The sequence below is a fragment of the Acomys russatus genome, chromosome X (assembly GCF_903995435.1).
Source record: "Acomys russatus chromosome X, mAcoRus1.1, whole genome shotgun sequence".
Classification (NCBI taxonomy): Eukaryota; Metazoa; Chordata; class Mammalia; order Rodentia; family Muridae; genus Acomys; species Acomys russatus.
In genome coordinates, this window is record NC_067169.1 from 102,701,027 (window position 1) to 102,719,207 (window position 18,181).

General features: G+C 43.4%; 1 pseudogene; it reads right to left on the bottom strand.

Moving 5' to 3' along the window:
* Positions 1-13,966: 13,966 nt before the first annotated feature.
* On the bottom strand, positions 13,967-17,479 carry LOC127185440 (high mobility group protein B1-like; annotated as a pseudogene).
* Between the last annotated feature and the right edge of the window lie 702 nt (positions 17,480-18,181).

Below are 18,181 nucleotides of genomic sequence, written 5' to 3' on the forward strand. Positions count from 1 at the left end.
TTTTCCACTAGCCTTGTTCTCTCTCATTCCCGGGCCCTATGCCTTCTGTGGCTTGTTCTCCAAAAACAAGAACAAGCAAGGATCCTGTACCACTCCATTTTCTCCTTCATCATAAATTGCCTATACTGTGGCCCATTTTCTCTACTGATAAATGGAACATTCATTGTTCCTGGGCTGCCTTTTCTTTCTGTACTCTTTGCCTGGCCCATCAAACCTCAGAACCTATTTATAGACTACAATCTCACATTAGTTTCTTCAGCCCCTAGCTCTTCTCTGACCCCGAGATCTACATATCTGCTATCCTTATTCAACCGGATGGCTCATGGGTACACCAAATGTTACACGTCCACACGGGATGCCCATCGGCTTCAGTCTACCTCTGAACCAAATAACATACTCCTCCAAGAAAAGGCAAACATCCCCTACTCCACTCTTCTATATCTTAGTGAATGGCACCACACTCTCTTAGTTGTTTATGATAGAAAATTAAGGGCCAATGTGAGTGCTGCCCTTTATTTCACACACCACACACATCTAATATGTCAACAAGTCTTGCCACTGCCATCTCCAAGAGAGACCTCTTTCCATATCTCTCCAGTCCCACACTACCATTTTAATTAAAGCTTCGAAGCAGCTCATTCAAAGATATTTAAATAATCCCCTAATTTATCTTTCTACCCCTTTTACTCCCACTCTTCCCTCAAGGAAGCTACCAGTTTCCCCTTAAAAGAAAATGTGACTCTATCGCTCCCCTCAACTTTGTGCAACCATGCTGGAATGAATTATGTTAGAATTTCCTCCTGTCATTAAAAAAATCCTAGAAACATACACATACACACACACACACATGTGCGAGCCAACAATTGCTTTCAGATATACAACAGATAGAAGAAGACTGTGATCCAGATGAGGGAAGGGGGACTAAACGAGGTACAGCCTATTGTAGCCTTTTGTTGTTGTTGTTGTTCTTTGGTTTTTTGGTTTTTTTTTTTTTTTTTTTTTTTTTTTTTGAGACAGGGTTTCTCTGTGGAACATTCCTGGCTGTCCTGGACTCACTTTGTAGGCCAGGCTGACCTTGAACTCACAGAGATTTGCCTGCCTCTGCCTCCCGAGTGCTGGGATTAAAGGCGTGCGCCACCACCACCCGGCTTTTATTGTAGCCTTTTGTTTCTGCCTGGGGAAGGGTCACTCTAGAACAGGATACTATCTCCCAGAGCTTATGAGAAAGATGACAGACTGAAGTGGCTAAAATTTGTAAGGTAGTACTCTGGAAAGGAGAGAGCAATACAGAAAAGGAGTTCTAGGTATCTGTATAGGGTTTTATTTAATTGATAGCTAAATACCAAGCTACACATGTAACCCCATAAGACTAGGAGAAGTACTACCAAGAAGATACAAGCCCAAATTCCATGGACATTCCCAGCCATCAAAACATGCACTTCAGGCGCTGGAGAGATGACTCAGTGGTTAAGACCACTGGCAACTCTTCCAGAGGTTCCTGTTTCAATTCCCAGCACCCAGATGGCAGCTCACAATTGTCTGTAACTCCTGCTCCAGGAGATCCAATACCCTCACATACAGGCAAAACACCAATGTACATAAAATAAAAATAAATAAATAATTAAAAAAAACATGTACTTCCTCACTTTGAGAGGTTCAGGTTGATGTGTGATTATCATAATTGCCTTCTAGAACAAGGTTCAACTCCTTAAAGAAAGACACAAAATGCAAAAGACTCAACAATGAATCATTTTCAATATCTAGTATCCAACAATTACTAAGCTCAGCCAGGTAAAAATATCAGTCAAAGCCAGGCATGGTGGCACATGCCTTTAATCCCAGCACTCGGAAGGCAGAGGCAGGCAGATCGCTGTGAGTTTGAGGCCAGCCTGGTCTACAAAGTGAGTCTAGGACAGCCAAGGCTACACACAGAAACCCTGTCTCAAAATACCAAAAAAAAAAAAAAAAAAAAAAAATCTGTCAATAGAGACACAAACCAGAATGGCCAAGACTAGATGAAAAAATGCACAAATAAGGGTTTCTAAAACAAATATTATAAGTATGCTTAAGGATTTAAAGGAAAACATACTACAGTAAGGAAAGTCTTTTGAAATATAAAAATAACCAAATATTTTTTTCATGTCAAGGTCTTACTATGTAGTCCAGCCTAGCCTCAAATTCATATTTTTTTCTACCTGATCTTCCTGAATGCTGGGATTATAGGTATGTTCCACCAATTTCTGCTCCACTATGCCAGACTTCCAAATGGAATTTTTAAAGATAAAATATATGGCTGAGCATGGTGGCGCACACCTGTAATCCCAGCACTCTGGAGGCAGAGGCAGATGGATCTCTGTGATCTCTGTGAGGCAAGCCTGGTCTACAGAGCGAGTCCAGAGTCCAGGACAGCCAAGGCTGTTACACAGAGAAATCTTGTCTTGGAAAAAAATTAAGATGAAATGAGTTGAAATAAAACTCAATTAGAAAGGCACAACAATGGATTAGATAGCATAGAAGAAGGAAAAAAAATCAGTTACTGGAGGAAATAATAGAAATTGAAGTACAGAGACTAGAGAGATGAATCAGCACTTAAAAGCACATCCTCCTCTTCCAGAAGCACCCAGCTCTGTTCCTAGCACTCAGTTCAAGTGGCTCATAACTGCCTTTAACTCCAGATCCAGAGGATGTCATGACCTTTTCTGGGCCTTTGTAGGCACGCCTCCCCCACCATAGTACACATAGAAAGATATGTGCATATACATATAAATAAAAGTGCATCTTCAAAAAGATAACGAAGTACAGAGAACAAGGGATTTGGGGCTTCTTAGAGCCTGGTGAAAGTGCCCTAAAATTGACTGTAGTCAGGTTTGCATGTAACTGTGAATATGCTAAAAGCATGTTGAACCATAATGGCCCAGGGTTACGGAGAAAAGGTTGAGGAAGCTTCAACCTTGGATACCTCAAAACATAAGGACAGCAGGAGTTGGCTATTCCCCCTTCCAACCTGGCACCGCAAAGCCTGCTCCCCATCATCAGCTCTAATAAGAATTTATTACCCTGACAGTTAGCAGGCGTCACTCCTTGTTTGACCTTATAAGGTTTTTTCCCCCTCCCACCCCTACAGCCCCTGAGCGTGCAGATGAAGCATCTTCCAACACCACTGCCCTAGCCAATGGTACACAGCCACACAGACCTTGCCCTAGAGACCCTGGCCAGCTCCTCAAGGGCATAAATAAACCAAACCAGCTCTCTGAAGCTGCTCCAGAGTGTGTTCTTTCCCTGCACATTCAACTAGCAACAGAGACCCTGCACTGCACTCACAGGCACTCAGCTAAGCGACACTCCTTCCAGCCCAGCCCAGGCATCTCGGCCAGCAAAAGCCATTAAATTATACACTTTCAATGGGTGAGCTTGTAGTGTGTGAATTATATCTCAATAAATTATATTGTTTTGAAAATGTTAGCAGGAAATCAATGGCCTGTGCGTCCCTGTCACAGTCTAACATTTATGTAATTAGAATTGCAGGAGTCATAGGCAAAATAATAATAATTCCAATAAGCAGTCATTGAAATTTTGGCAAACTTGATGCAAACTATAAACTACAGATCTAAGAGGTTCAGCAAACCTCAAGAAGGACACAAATAAAGAAACTACAATGAAAGCATCACATAGGCAATTCCTGAAGATCACAAATAGAGAAAGATGAATGGCCGGGTGTGGTGGTGCACGCCTGTAATCCCAGCACTCAGGAAGCAGAGGCAGGCAGATCTCTGAGTTCAAGGCCAGCCTGGTCCACAGAGTGAGTCCAGGACAGCCAGAATTGCTACACAAAGAAACCCTGTCTCAAAAAACAAAGAAAATAACAACAACAAAGACTGAAATGGCCCTAGGAAAGAAATTATATACAGGACAGCTAAGCTCCAGATCACCAAAGATGTCTCAAGCAATAAGTTGTAAGCCAGAAGGCAATGGAGCAACATTTTAAAAATGCTCAAATATCTAGACTACTGGAGATATTAAATGGAAATTCTTCAGGCTAAAGGGAAATTATTTCAGAGAGAAATACAGTAAGTGCTAGAATTGGTAAATAAATGGGTAAATTTATTTTCTAAAAAAATATTTTTGATTTACTGAAATTTCACACTGTTTGGTTTGTTTGTTTTGGTTTTTCGAGACAGGGTTTCTCTGTGTTGCCCTAGCTGTCCTGGACTCCCTTTGTAGACCAGGCTGGCCTCGAACTCACAGAGATCCATCTGCCTCTGCCTCCCAAGTGCTAGGATTAAAGGTGTGTGCTACTAAGCCCAGTGAACTTTCGCACTTTATTCCATAAACATACATAATTACGATGTGTCAGGTGAAAATTAATTTTTTTAGCCAGACACGGTAGTACACGCCTACAGTCATGCAGTCATAGCACTGGAAAGGCAAGGAAGAGCAGGGCGGTGGTGGCGCACACTTTTAATCCCAGCACTCAGGAGGCAGAGGCAGGTGGATCTTTGTGAGTTCTAGGACAGTCGGGGCTACACAGAGAAACTCTGTCTCAAAAAAAACAAAGAAAGAAAGAGAGAAAGAAAGAAAGAAAAGTAAAAAGAAAGGCAAGGAGAAGAGATCAGGAGTTCAGTGCCATTCTTGGTTACACTGAGAGTTCAAGGCTAGCCTGGGTTACATGGGACCCTGTCTTTAAAAAATATATGTCAAGCCAGGTGGTGGTGGCACACACCTTTAATCCCAGCACTTGGGAGGCAGAAACAGGTGGATTGCTGTGGGTTCCAGGACAGCCTGGTCTACAAAGCGAGTCCAGAACAGCCAAGGCTACACAGAGAAACTCTGTCTCGAAAAACCAAAACAATAATAATGATGATGATGACGATGACGACGACGACGATGATGATGATGATGATGATAATAATAATAATAATAATAATAATAATAATAATAATAATAATAATAATAATAATTTGCTATGGATATTTTTGTAGAAGTTTGTTTGTGGACATTTGTTTTCATTTTTCTTGGATAATTAATTCTGTTAAAGTCAGAGAGCATACCATGCATGGTTTTGGTCCTTTTAGATTTACTAAGATTTGTTTCATGACCTAGCATACGGTCTGTTTTAGAGAAAGTTCCATATGCACTTGGGGGAAGAATGTGTATTTTGCAGATGTGGGCTGTAGTGTTCTATTCATGTCAATTAGGTCAAGTTGATTGATGATGTTGTTCAGCTAGTCTACATTCTTACCAATTGTCTCTTTGCTTGTTAGTTCAGTTATTGAGAGAGAAATGTCAGACTTTGCAACGCTAATTGCAAGTTTGTTATTGCTTGTTTCTGCTCTGTCAGAGTTGGCTTCATGTATTCTGAGGCTTGGTATTAGGTACATATACATCAAAGTCACCAGGTTTATGTAGCAAGTACCTTTACCTGCTGAGCCATCTATCTTATCAACCTTATACATTGATATTGGGGGGGGGTCTTTTTTAATTCTTTATTTTTATTTTGTGTTCATTAATGGTTTGCCAGAACGCATGTCTTTGTGAACCACTAGGGCTAGACAGTTGTGAGCTGCCATGTGGGTGGTGGGACTTGAACATGGGTCCTCTCAAAGAACAGCCAGTACTCTTAACCACTGAATCATAGTTCCAGCCCCCTCCCCCTGGTTTTTTGAGTTTCTCTTTGAAGCATTGGATGTCCTGGAACTAGCTTTGTCGACCAGGCACACCTCAAATTCAGACACCTGCCGGCCTTCCTTCGCCTTCTGAGTGCTGAAAATAAAGGTTTGTGCCACCACACCTGGCTTATACATACGTACATACATACATACATACATACATACATACATACATACATATATATACATATATGTGTGTGTGTATTGGTTTTTTTGAGACAGCTCGGAGAACTCACAGAGATCCCCCGCCTCTGCTTCCTGAGTGGTGGGATTAAAGGCATGCACCACCACACCCAGCTTTAGGACATTTTCTTAATTAGTGGTTGATGGGCAAGACATCAACTGCGGATGGTGATGGTGCCACATCTGGGCTGGTGGTCCTGGGTTCTATATGAAAGCAGGCTGAGCAAACCATGACGAGCAAGCCAGTAAGCAGCACCCCTCCATGGCCTCTGCATTAGCTTCTTCCTCTAGATTCCAGCCCTGTTTGAGTTCTAGTCCTGATTCCTTCAATGATAGACTATAATAATGTGGAAGTGTAAGAGAATTAAACCCTTAGCTTGCCAACTCGCTTTTGGCCATGGTGTTTCATGACAGTAATAAAAATGCTAACTAAAATACACATCTCGGTGAATAGAAACAGCAAGAGCATCAATGGTAGCAAGTGGCTGTCCTGCCAAACAGACTGTGGAGGAGAGCTGGGTGTGCAAGGCTGAAGCTTTAATCAAACCTCTCTAGAGAAATGCTGGATGATCATGGCACCCGCCTTTAATTCTAGCTCTTGGGAGGCAGGGGCAGGTGGATCGCTATGAGTTTGAGGCCAGCCTGATCTATAGAGGGAGTTCCAGTAGAGCCAAGGCTACACAGAGAAACCCTGTCTCGAAAAACCAAACCAAACAAACGAACAAAGAGTTCTAGGAACATCTACATTAATCCGTTTGGAGTCCATGTTTCCAATCGATACAAGCATCTCCTATTTAGCCCTACCCTCCATGTAGCCACACTGGGTACCAAACTCCCAACTCACAAACATTTAGAGATACATATTTAAACCATAGCGTACAGATATACACATTTACCAGAGAACATTTGCCTACTATGTAAGAGGCCTTGGAGGCCTTAGGTTTAATACCCAGCATTAAAAAAGAAGGAGGAGGAGGAGGCTGGAGAGATGGCTCAGACGTTAAGAGCACTGGCTGTTCTTCCAGAGGTCCTGAGTTCAATTCCCAGCAATCACATGGTGGCTCCCAACCATCCATAATGAGATCTGGTGCCCTCTTCTGGCCTTGTATAAAAATACAAGAAAAAGAGAAGGATAAAGAGCTCTGCACAAGAAAGCTGGATATGGCAGCTCATGAATGTAATTCCAGCACTCCAGCTGAGGCAGGAGGATTGCTGTGAGTTTGAAGCTAGCCTGAGGTGTATTGTGAGCTCCAACCTGGGTTCTCCTGGGGGAGATCATTTCTAAAAATAAAATTAAATAAAAACGAAATTTAAAAATCACTATTGACCTTTACATTTTAAATGACTATGTTTTACTGAATAATTACACCTCAACAAGGCAGCAAATAATTTGCTATCAATAAAAACTCTTATCTCAGAGTCCAAGAACCCACTCCAAACAAAATCATGTTGTCCTTTGTATGACATTCTGAAAAACTTTAATTTTCTGGGGTTTGGTTTGGTTGGTTGGTCAGTTGGGGTTTTTCGAGACAGGGTTTTCTGTGTTTCCCTGGCTGTCCTGGAATTCGCTCTATAGGCTAGGTTGACCTTGAACTCACAGAGATCCATCTGCCTCTGCCTCCTTAGTGCTGGGATTAAAAATGTGCACCCTACTGCAAGGCATAGTTTGCTGGTTTTCAATTGCCTGTACAATCACATCTAGAGGCACCTCTAGCCCAGCCAAGATATTCCACCTCAGCTCAAGCATCCCCTTCTGAACTTAGAAGTGATCTCTAAGGGTGTGCACATCCCTTTATAATACTGGGCCTTTCATGTTAGGTTTCCCCTTCTTGAACCAGCATGGTCTCTGTGTGGGGAATTCTTACCCATTCCTTTAAATTAATCTGAAATGTCACTCTTTCTGTGTAGCCTTTTGCAACTACTAAACAGCTCTCTCTCTCTCTCTCTCTCTCTCTCTCTCTCTCTCTCTCTCTCTCTCTCTCTCTCTGTCTTTCTTAAGACAGGGTTTCTCTGTGTAGCCTTGGCTGTCCTGGACTCCCTTTGTAGACCAGGCTGGCCTTGAACTCCCAACAATCCGCCTGTCTCTGCCTCCTGAGTGCTGGGATTAAAGGCGTGTGCCACCATGTCCGGGCATGAGAGATGCTCTCTCTTAGCAAAACCTACCAATCTGGGGCTGTGCTCTTTATGATTCAGGCCACTTGTCAAAAGTGGAGTGATGTGGGGTTGGGGAGAGGGTCCTATTAGTAAAAGGCTTGCCTCACAAGCATGAGAACATGAGTTTGATACTCAGAACCCATATAAAAATGACTGTTTGCACAGACTTGTAATTCCAGAGCTGGGGAGTCAGAGGCAGAAGCATGCCATGAGCTGCAGCCAATTTAGCCTAATTGGTGAGCTCCAGACCAATGAGATGCCATGTTTCAAAAGAGGAGGCGGGGTTTCTGAGGATGATAATCAAGTCTGTCTTCTGATCTAGACCCATGTACACAAGTATACACATAAACATGTGTGCCCACATGCACATACACACATTAAATGTTGACTGAGCCCGGCATGGTGGTGCATGCCTTTAATCCCAGGACTCAGAGTCAGGCACATTTCTGAGTTTGAGACAAGTCTGATCTAGGTATGGAATTCCAGGTTATCTAGGGATACGCATGAGATCATCACACACACACACACACACACACACACACACACACACACACACACACCATGGACTGGTGTCTGGGGTTTTTCTCACATATTGAATTGTAAACTCCTTCAGGCTCTTAATACAAAGTGTTAAATGATGCATAAATGAAACTATTCTCCCTTTGGGACATCTTAATTGGGAGCCTTTGGTTCGAAATGGTTTCACCACAAATAGTAACCTATAAGCAAAACATCTGCAGGATGAGGATGAGACAGCCACAGAGGAAGTTCTTGGTCCATTTTAGCTCCATAGATTAGGCTGCTGGTGTATTTTACCAGCCTTGGACTTGCCTTTGTGAAATGGCCAGAGGTAGAGCTCCTTTGTGACTGGCATTCGGTGTCATCCACACTGTCAGTGCCATCACCATCACTATTCTTTATTGGACAAGCAGTGGCATCTCATTTACACTTCACAAAAACCCTCAGAAGAAAGTGCTTTGGGACTGAATCATAGTAAAGTGACAAGATTCAATCTGTTTTGTTTTGGTTTTAGGAGATGGAGTCTCACACTTTGCCTGAGCTGGAATTCATTATGATGCATCCCAGGCTGGCCTTAAGCTTGCAGCAATCTTCCTGCCTCCGCCTCTCAGCTACTGAATTACAGCTATGTGCCACTTTACCAGACTCAATCTGTTTTGACCTTTAACATATCATTCTCATATGGTTGGATCTAATATTACTTCTTTTTTAGAGCTGGAGAAATTGAAGTTTTAATGAGCCCATTGCCCAATTTTGAACATTCGTTTATCTGACCCCAGAGGTCTTTTGTTACTTCTTCAACATTGATGGCACCCATCAGCTGAAAAATGCCCGCTTAAACACCATTCACAGAAGCTAAAGGGTAGGCCAGTTGGACCTCACTAGGGTTTCAAATGTTCTTTTGCTGATGGATCTGGCATGCCCTCCAAGTGTTATTAGTCATTTAGTGGTCATGTTTCTAATTATTTTCAGTCTCTTACTTCTCCAGAATCCTCTTTCCTCAACACACACACACACACACACACACACACACACACACACAAACACACACTATCACCACACCACCGCCATCACCACCACCACCACCACCCTGGAAAACCAGCAGCTATTGGTCAGACCCCATTTCTACAATCTCTAACCTGTTTACTAGGGCCTATGAACTGCCTGTTAGGGCACTAGACCTAGTGCTTGGAAGAAAGGCTTGGAAGAAAGACACAATGCATGGTACAGTGACCCTCAAAAGAGACCCCACTGGGATTCCAAATCAGACAATGAAGGCAATGAAAGAATTTCTTAGATGACCAGAGTGTATGTGTGCATGGGGTGGGAGGGGCCTTGTTGAGGAATGGCGATAAAGGCTGAAAGTTCAGACAGAGGCCCCATGAGGTTCTACCTTGAGATGAGTGCTGGGAGGAAGGGTCAGGATGACTGGGGTGTTGATCTGTGGCAACAAAGCCCTAGGACACTGACGCAAGGGGGGAGAGGAACCGGAAGGGCTTCCTATAAGAACCCAGGAAACCTCTGGTCTTTCCTGGAATAACAAGGAGAAGCTGACAGCCTCAGGATCCTCATAAATGACAGCTCAAAAGGCCTGTCTTCCTGTTTCCACTCCTGGGGAAACAGCCTCAGATGCTTCAAGACACTGGGCCAATAGTTAGGAGGTTGGGTGCCAATCCCACCCCTGCCTCTTGTAGTCTTAGCCTCTGTGGTCCCAATGCTCCTCATCTGTACAAATAATGAGTTAAGATAGGTGGAGAAGGTGAACCATTCAACTATCTATGGTTTTCAAACTTTTCTATTTGGAAAATGTATTTGGGGAGGGGGGAAAACAGGGTCTCATTATATAACCCTGGCTGGCCTGGAGCTCTCTATATAGACCAAGCTGGGCTTGAACTCACAGAGATTCACTTGCCTTTGCTTCCTAAGTATATGGCTTTGCTTATTTTGTCAATATGTTTTTATTTTTATTTACACATGCATATGTATATATGCCAAGTGTGCTTGGGAGCCAACAGAGGCCAGAATAGGCTGTTGGATCCTCTGGAGCTAGAATTACAGGTGATTGTGAGCTACCTAATGTGGGTGTTGGGAGAAGAACTCAGATCTTCTGGGAGACTAGTACTCACTCTTAGCTGCTGAGCCATCTCTCTCTCTCTCTCTCTCTCTCTCTCTCTCTCTCTCTCTCTCCTGTGTGTGTATGCGTGTGTGTGTGTGTGTGTGTGTGTGTGTGTGTGTATGTGTATGTGTGTGTGTGTGTGTGTAAAGCAAATGAAAATAAAACTTTTATTTTAGATAATAATAAATGTTCCCCCTACTCACATGTTGAAGGCTTTGTCCTCAATGCAACTGTGTTTAGAGGTGAACCTTGAGGAGTGATTGAATGATGTCCACTCTATCTTCACCAATGGCTTAATGTACTGATGAATTCAAAACTGAATGAAGTATTAGAAGGTAGGGCTGAGGTGAGAGAAGTAAATCACTAGAGGTGTGCCCTTCTCAGATTCTCCACCTCCTGGTTGCCATGAAGTGGTTAGCCTCCTTTACCCCATGTTCCTACTACTACCGTATACCCAGGGCTTTAAGCAATGGAATCAGCCACCAATGAACTGCAACCTGTGAAACTGTAAGTGAAAGCAAACCTTTTCTCCTTAAGTTGTTTCCTCAGGTATTTTGTCACAGTAATGGAAAGTTATCACAGAACTTCTATCATTACCCCTCCCTTCCCAGAAAGTTCCCAAGCCAGCAAATCAGGGCCTATTTTGTTTTATTTATTTGTTTGTTTGTTTTATATGAGCACTCTATTTGCATGTACGCCTACAAGCCAGAAGGGGGCATCAGATCACATTATAAACAGTTGTGAGCCACCATGTGGTTTCCAGGAATTGAACTCAGGACCTCTGGAAGAGCAATTAGTGCTCTTAAGCTCTGAGCCATCTCTGCAGCCCTGGAGGCTATTTTAAAGATCACTGTGTAACTCATGCATGATTGTGCACACCTATAATCCAAGGCCCAAAAGCACAGGCAGGAGGATTACTGTAAGCTTGAGGCTGTTTAGTCTATATAAGGAGTTACACACTAGCCCTGGCTAGCTATTACAGTAGTTCTCAAACTCAACCATGCGTCAGCATCATTTAGAGGGCTGGGCAGACAGGAGATGGGGCCTATCCTCTGAGTTTCTGACAGTATCCAAAGGATGGGCATGAGACTGTGCCTTGTCTCACAAGTTCCCAGGAGGAGTTGATGTTGCTGATCAAAGGGCACACTGTGCGAGTCACTGGGTTATATTGTAACTGCAGCGCTTTGAATATTTACGTCCAATCATTCTGAAATCCCCCTCATATATATTTCATATGCTGAAAGCATGGAAGAGTCCCTGGCATTCTATACAGCACACAGTAGGCACTCAAAGTTGGGAGGATGTAACTGTAAATGCTCCACATATAAGTCTCTTCTGATGCATAAAGCTACTGGTCAAGGGATTGGTGGAGGCAGAATGTTTCCTGTAATGACTTTACAGTCTGCCCTAGCCCCACCTCCCCCAGGAAATACTACCCCCGCTAATTCTACCATTAGAGGTTATTTTCATGTTGAGTGTTATATTTTCCAGACATTCTCTTTTTGCCAGATTACTCCCCTTGAGAAGAGGGCAGTTGTTCAGTCTCCGACGCTGCAGAGTTTCTCGGATGTTTCCCCAACTAGTAGGGAACATGGCCTTGATCTCCTGTGAATTCTTCCAGAGCATCTTCTTACCTGTATCATTTGACCAAGATTCCCCCATGGTTCCTAGCACAGTGCCCGGCAGAGTAGCCACTGTCTACAAATCTGTAGAATAAAAGAAAACACAGGAGCCTGCACTTGACCAAGGCCACAACCCCCACCACCATGGTTAAGGCTGCATACTTGGGAAGTCTGGAAGGGCTGCAGCCACCTTCACCTGGGACTACTGCCCAGGAGGCCTTGCAAGCTGGCTCCGGGAAAGCTCAGTGCCTCTCTTTCTCCATATCCTCCTTTTCAGCCTCACCACTTTCTTAAACAAATTGGCAGTGACCCTGGTGACAGACGTGATCATTTCCCTTCGCCTAGCGATTGTGTTAAGTGACTGCCAAAGTCCTGTTCCTGAATAGTCAGCACATTCCTCAGGACTGCAAGTGGGAGCCCATGCACTCCCCAAGCACTTCCTTTCCTTTATTGTGCTATTTTGGCTTCCATTTCCCATTTGGACAGGAGCATCTTCCAGCTGGTCAGTCGGGAAAGGGAGAGGGTGGAGAGGATTGTCACAGCCTTCCTTCATTTCTCATTCATCGCCTTGGTTTCCCTGGGAGGGGGGAAATATCAACAAATATGATACTACCTGCCAGGCACGCACAGCTTTTAGCTCCTTATAAGTGTCCATGAAGTTAATTCTTTTTTTAAAAAAAAATTATTGATTTATTCATATTACATTTCAATGGTTATCCCATCTCTTGTATCCTCCCATTCCTCCCTCCCTCCCATTTTCCCCTTACTCCCCTCCCCTATGACTGTGACTGAGGTGGACTTCCTCCCCCTGTATATGCTCATAGGGTATCAAGTCTCTTCTTGGTAGCCTGCTATCCTTCCTCTGAGTGCCACTAGGTCTCCCCATCCAGGGGACATGGAATTCTTAAAAGACCCGTATGAGGAAGGTATAAATGAGATTCCCATTTCCAGTGGGAAAACTGAGGCAGAGAAATGAAAGGATGTGCCCAGAGTCACACAATGTGACAGAGCTGAGAGTCCCAGACATGTCTGCCTGTTCTTACCCACTGGCTATGCCATCTTAAAGGCCTTGGATTGAAACCCTATAACTGGACCCAGTAGTATTCTAGGGCCAAAGTTCTTTCCCTTGTTGCTTTCTGTCTACTGAACCAAAGTTCACTTACACCAAAAGCATCCTTCCTTGTAGGGCAAAAAGTCTCATCCAAGCACCAGGGATATACCTCAGCTGCTATGGTTTACTTAGTGTGTATGAATCCCTGGATTTGATCCTCAGCACTGCAGAAACTAAGTGTAGTGGTGCATCTACTAACGTGGGCGGGTGAGGAAAGCAGACTTAAAGCACCTCAAACCAGCCACAGACCCAGCTATTGAACTCTGCATTTGATGTCAGACAGTGGGGAACCGCCTTCCCTAGGTGTTAGGGATTGCCTAAATTTGGTGCAGTATTGACTTAATCCCACAATAACCCCTGAAGGAGGTATGGCTGTTACTCCTGCATCCCATTTCTCAGATAAAGGAGCTACCACAACCCCCTCCACCTCTTTTCCTTGACTTTCTACTGCTCAGGACAAACTTGGTCTTCGCAATGACAGTAACTCTTCAAGGCACTGCAATGTAAATCACAGCTCAGCAACCCACTAGCAGGGTGGGCTCTGCATTTCTCTCTGCTCTCGCTTTCCTGCTTTTCAAAGCGAAGATAATAGTATTCAGTTTATAGAGTCCTTGGGAGGATTTAGGTCAAGTAGGGTGGATTTCCCCATCACCGCCACCACCTCCTGCTGCATCTTCTCCAGCCCAGCCCCAGCATCCTGCAGGGGGAAATGGTGCTTCACGCCCTTTCACTTATCAGTCTCACCCTTCGTGGCTGTCTCTTCCTGTCCCAAATGAAAAGCAGCCCTCAGTTACATGTTCCCTGGGCTTTTCAAAAACGTGGTAATTGCAATTCCTCCCAAGAGATCAGAGAAATCCATTTCCCTAGCATTTGAAGGAGGAATTCTATTGTCATTTCATAATTCATGCGTGGCCCAAGGTGGCCTAGCCCATTACCTTTCTTCTCTGCTCTCAGTGGAAGTGGAGAATAGAAGTGGGCAACTTGTCTTAAACAAACCCCAGGAGTACCCTGTGGCTAGAGTCCCTGAGATCAAAACCCATAGCAAAGAAAAGCTCGTATTTGAAATATTTATTTGGAGTCTAATCATTCTTTGCTTTACCAAGGGCTACAGAAATGAGCTGTTTCCTCCTCCAGTCTCTCCTAGTTGCTGCAGATATCTTGAGGGTTTTTTGTTTTAATAAAAAATTGTATTTATTTAGAAGCATTCAGAGTGTCAACAGAATAGCTGCAAATATTTTTGCAATTACAGAGTGGTATTCAGTTAACAGAACAACAGTCATCTTCATATAAGCTGCATCACAGACAACTGAAGATGGAAAATAAAAGAAATGAAAAAGAAAAAGAAAAAAAAAAAAGAAAAGAGAAAAACATACCATCCTCATATATAACTAATTTGTGCTGTGCATTAACACCTGCTTTAACTTTCCATGCCTATGTACAACCCCCAGATTGTACCAGGCAAGGTCAGTGGCCATTGAAAATAAATACCACCAGGACAGGACAGGGCTAGCTAAAGACACATTCGGTAATGTGTTAACTTTAAAAAAAAAAAGGACACTGTACAGCTTAAAAGCAAATCTTACACAGCCTTACAGCTCAATGTTTTCTTTAAAATGAGTGAGTTGTGCACATAGGGGTTAAATGCTTTATAGATAAAAAATGCGCTAGAACCAACTTTTTCATCATCTTCTTCTTCCTCCTCATCTTCCTCTTCCTCCTTTTTCCTGCTCTTTTCAGCCTTGACCACCCCCTTTTTCGCTGCATCAGGCTTTCCTTTAGCTCTGTAGGCAGCGGTACCCTTTTCATACTTCTCCTTCAGCATGGCGACCTTCTTCTCACAGGGCTGCCTGCCATCCGCAGCGGTATTGTTCCACATCTCTCCTAGTTTCTTTGTAACCTCATCAATGGGTAAGCCGGGGTGTTCTCCCTTGATTTTGAGGCAGTACTCAAAACAGAACAAGAAGAAGGCCGAAGGAGGCCTCTGAGGTGCATTGGGGTCCTTGAACTTCTTTTTGGTCTCCCCTTTGGGAGGATATAGGTTTTCATTTCTTTTGTATAACAAGCCTTGTCAGTCTTTGTCATGTCTTCAAATTTCTCCTTTTTTTTGGCAGACACGGTCTTCCACCTCTCTGAGCACTTCTGGGAGAACTCTGAGAAGTTGATAGATGCATCCAGATGCTTCTTCTTGTGCTCCTCCCAGCGGTTTGCACAAAGAATGTTTCTTGGGATCTCCTCTTTTGCCCATGTTTAGTCGATTTTTGTCTGTGAGGTTCAGAGTCACCCAGTGCCTATCCGGCTTACGCTTGCCCTGGCACTGACTTTATGGAGCTCAATGGACTGCAATGGCTGTCACTATCTTGGCTTTTAAGCAGGCCATCAAGATTAGAAAAGGAAGGCCCCTTTGCTTAGTTCTTCATCCACAGGATCTCACGCGAGCTTCTAACTGAGTCCTACTATTAACCGAGCCCTACTATTAACCCAAATTTTTTTGTCTATCTCCTCTTCCTCTTTTGTACTGAAAAAGTGTTATTTTTATTACTATATATTCATAGTGCAAAACAATGATTTCTTCATGACATTTTCGTACAAGTATATTCTATATTTTGAGACTATGTACTCCTTTATCACTCTTTCTTTAAAAACTCTCTTGAAACAGGGTTCCTCTGTGTAGCCCTGGCTGTCCTGAAACTCGCTCCGTAGACCAAGCTGGCCTTGTACTCAAAAAGACCTGCCTGCCTCTGTCTCCCAAGTGATGGAATTAAAGGAGTGGACCACCACCACGGCTCTTTAAAAACATTGTGTGTGTGTGTGTGTGTGTGTGTGTGTGTGTGTGTGTGTGTGTGTGTGTGTGTGTGCGCGCGCGCGCGCGCGCATTTACAGTGAGGATGATAACAGCAGACTCTATTTTTTTTTTTTAATTTTAACGTGTGTATTTCACTTGCATGAATGTCTGTGTATGCAGTGCCTCTAAAGGCCAGAAGAGGGCACCAGATCCCCTGAGGACTGGAGTTATTGCCGGGTATAAACCACCATGCCAGTGCTGGGGATTGAGCCTAGGTCCTCTGGAAGAGCAGTCAGTTAAGAGGCTCTTAACCTCTGAGCCATTGCTCTAGCTAGCCCTAGTAGACTCTTAATTTTTGTTATGTTTTGTTCTTTTGAGACCGGGTTTCTCTGTGTATCCTTGGCTGCCCTAGACTCACTTTGTAGACCAGGCTGGCCTCGAACTCAAAGTGATCTGCCTGCCTCTGCCTCCCGAGTGCTGGGATTAAAGGCATGTGCCACCATTGCCCCGCCTCTTTTAAACTTTTTATTTACTTAATTTTCATATGTGTGTGTATGTGAATCTACATATACATGTGAATGCAGGTGCCCTTGGAAGACAGAAGAGTTGGATTCCCTTGAAGCTAAAGTTATGAGCAATTGTGAGCTGCTTAACATGGGTGCTGAGAACCCTGGGCTGGTTCTTTGCAAAAGCAATATGCACTCTTAACCACTGAGCCATCTTTCCACTCCCCTTAGTAGACTCTTTTAAAAAAAGAATCCTTGAGCTGCCAGAAAGATGGCTCAGCAGTTAAGAGGGACTTGCTGCTCTTCCAGAGGACCCAGGTTCAGATAGCAATGTCCATATTTTAAAAGTAACTTGTATTCATCTGATGTAATTGTCATCTCCGAGGCTTACTGTCTCCATCTGCTAATCTAGGCCTAATCCTGGAAGCTTCTAGCCTCTGTACAATCTAACCTCGGCCTAGAATGTTTTCAGCCTCTGAGACTTACTGCTTAATAATCTCATCCTTTCTAGCTCTTTCTGAACTGGTCAGCTGGTTCAGGTCAGCTGGTCTAGTTTAAATGCCTCTCCAGGCTAACGGATTCTATCTGGCTTCTCTCAACTTCTGACTGAATTGCTCTCCTTAGCCTCAAACTAGTTCTGGCAATATTTTCTAATCTTCTGGATCCTTCTCATCCTCTTGCTTATCTATCTTCATTTGTGTCTAGCCTGTTCTCTCTTTAACCTGTCTCTATACTGGGATACACGTTTAGGTCCTCAGGATTGTGCAGGAAGTGCTCTTAACCACCGAGTCATCTCTCCATTCTCCCACTTCCCAATCATACTCGCTTATCCCCCTTCTACTAATCCTCTACTTCTTCCCAAATCCCAATTTCTCCTCCCTCCCCCCTCACACACACACAACATATATATATATATATATATATATATATATATATATATATATATATATATATGAAATATATATATATATTTCATATATAAGAGAGAGCATGTGATATTTGTCTTTTACATTATAGGTTAATTTCATTTAGCCACTTAGCATAATGATCTCTAGTTCCGTCCTTTTTCCTATAAACGACATGATTTATTTGTTCTTTCTTGTTGAATAAAGAAAAATGTTTAGCTATCACATCGTCTTTACCATTCATCTGTTGATAAGGACCTGTGCTGGTCCATATCTTGGCTGCTGTGAATAGTTCAACAGTAAGTATTATCCCAGAATGTCCCCTAACCTTGTTCACAGAATGGACCCTGGTAACTGGCTGCCCTTTATCTCATTCAAAGGTTCAGCACAGAATCACCAAATAAGGGGGTCCAAACCAAGAGGCAAAGCAATTTTGTCAGCACCACACACACCCAATCCCCAATCCTAGCCATATATTGACTCTGTACTTTAGCTCATAGTTTTAACCACAAAGGGAAAAGCCACAAAAATGTAGCTGTATCAGTGGGAGGGAATGCCTACTGCTAAAGTTCCAATTCAGACAGGATGCACACTGCATCTGTGTTTCTAAGGACAGC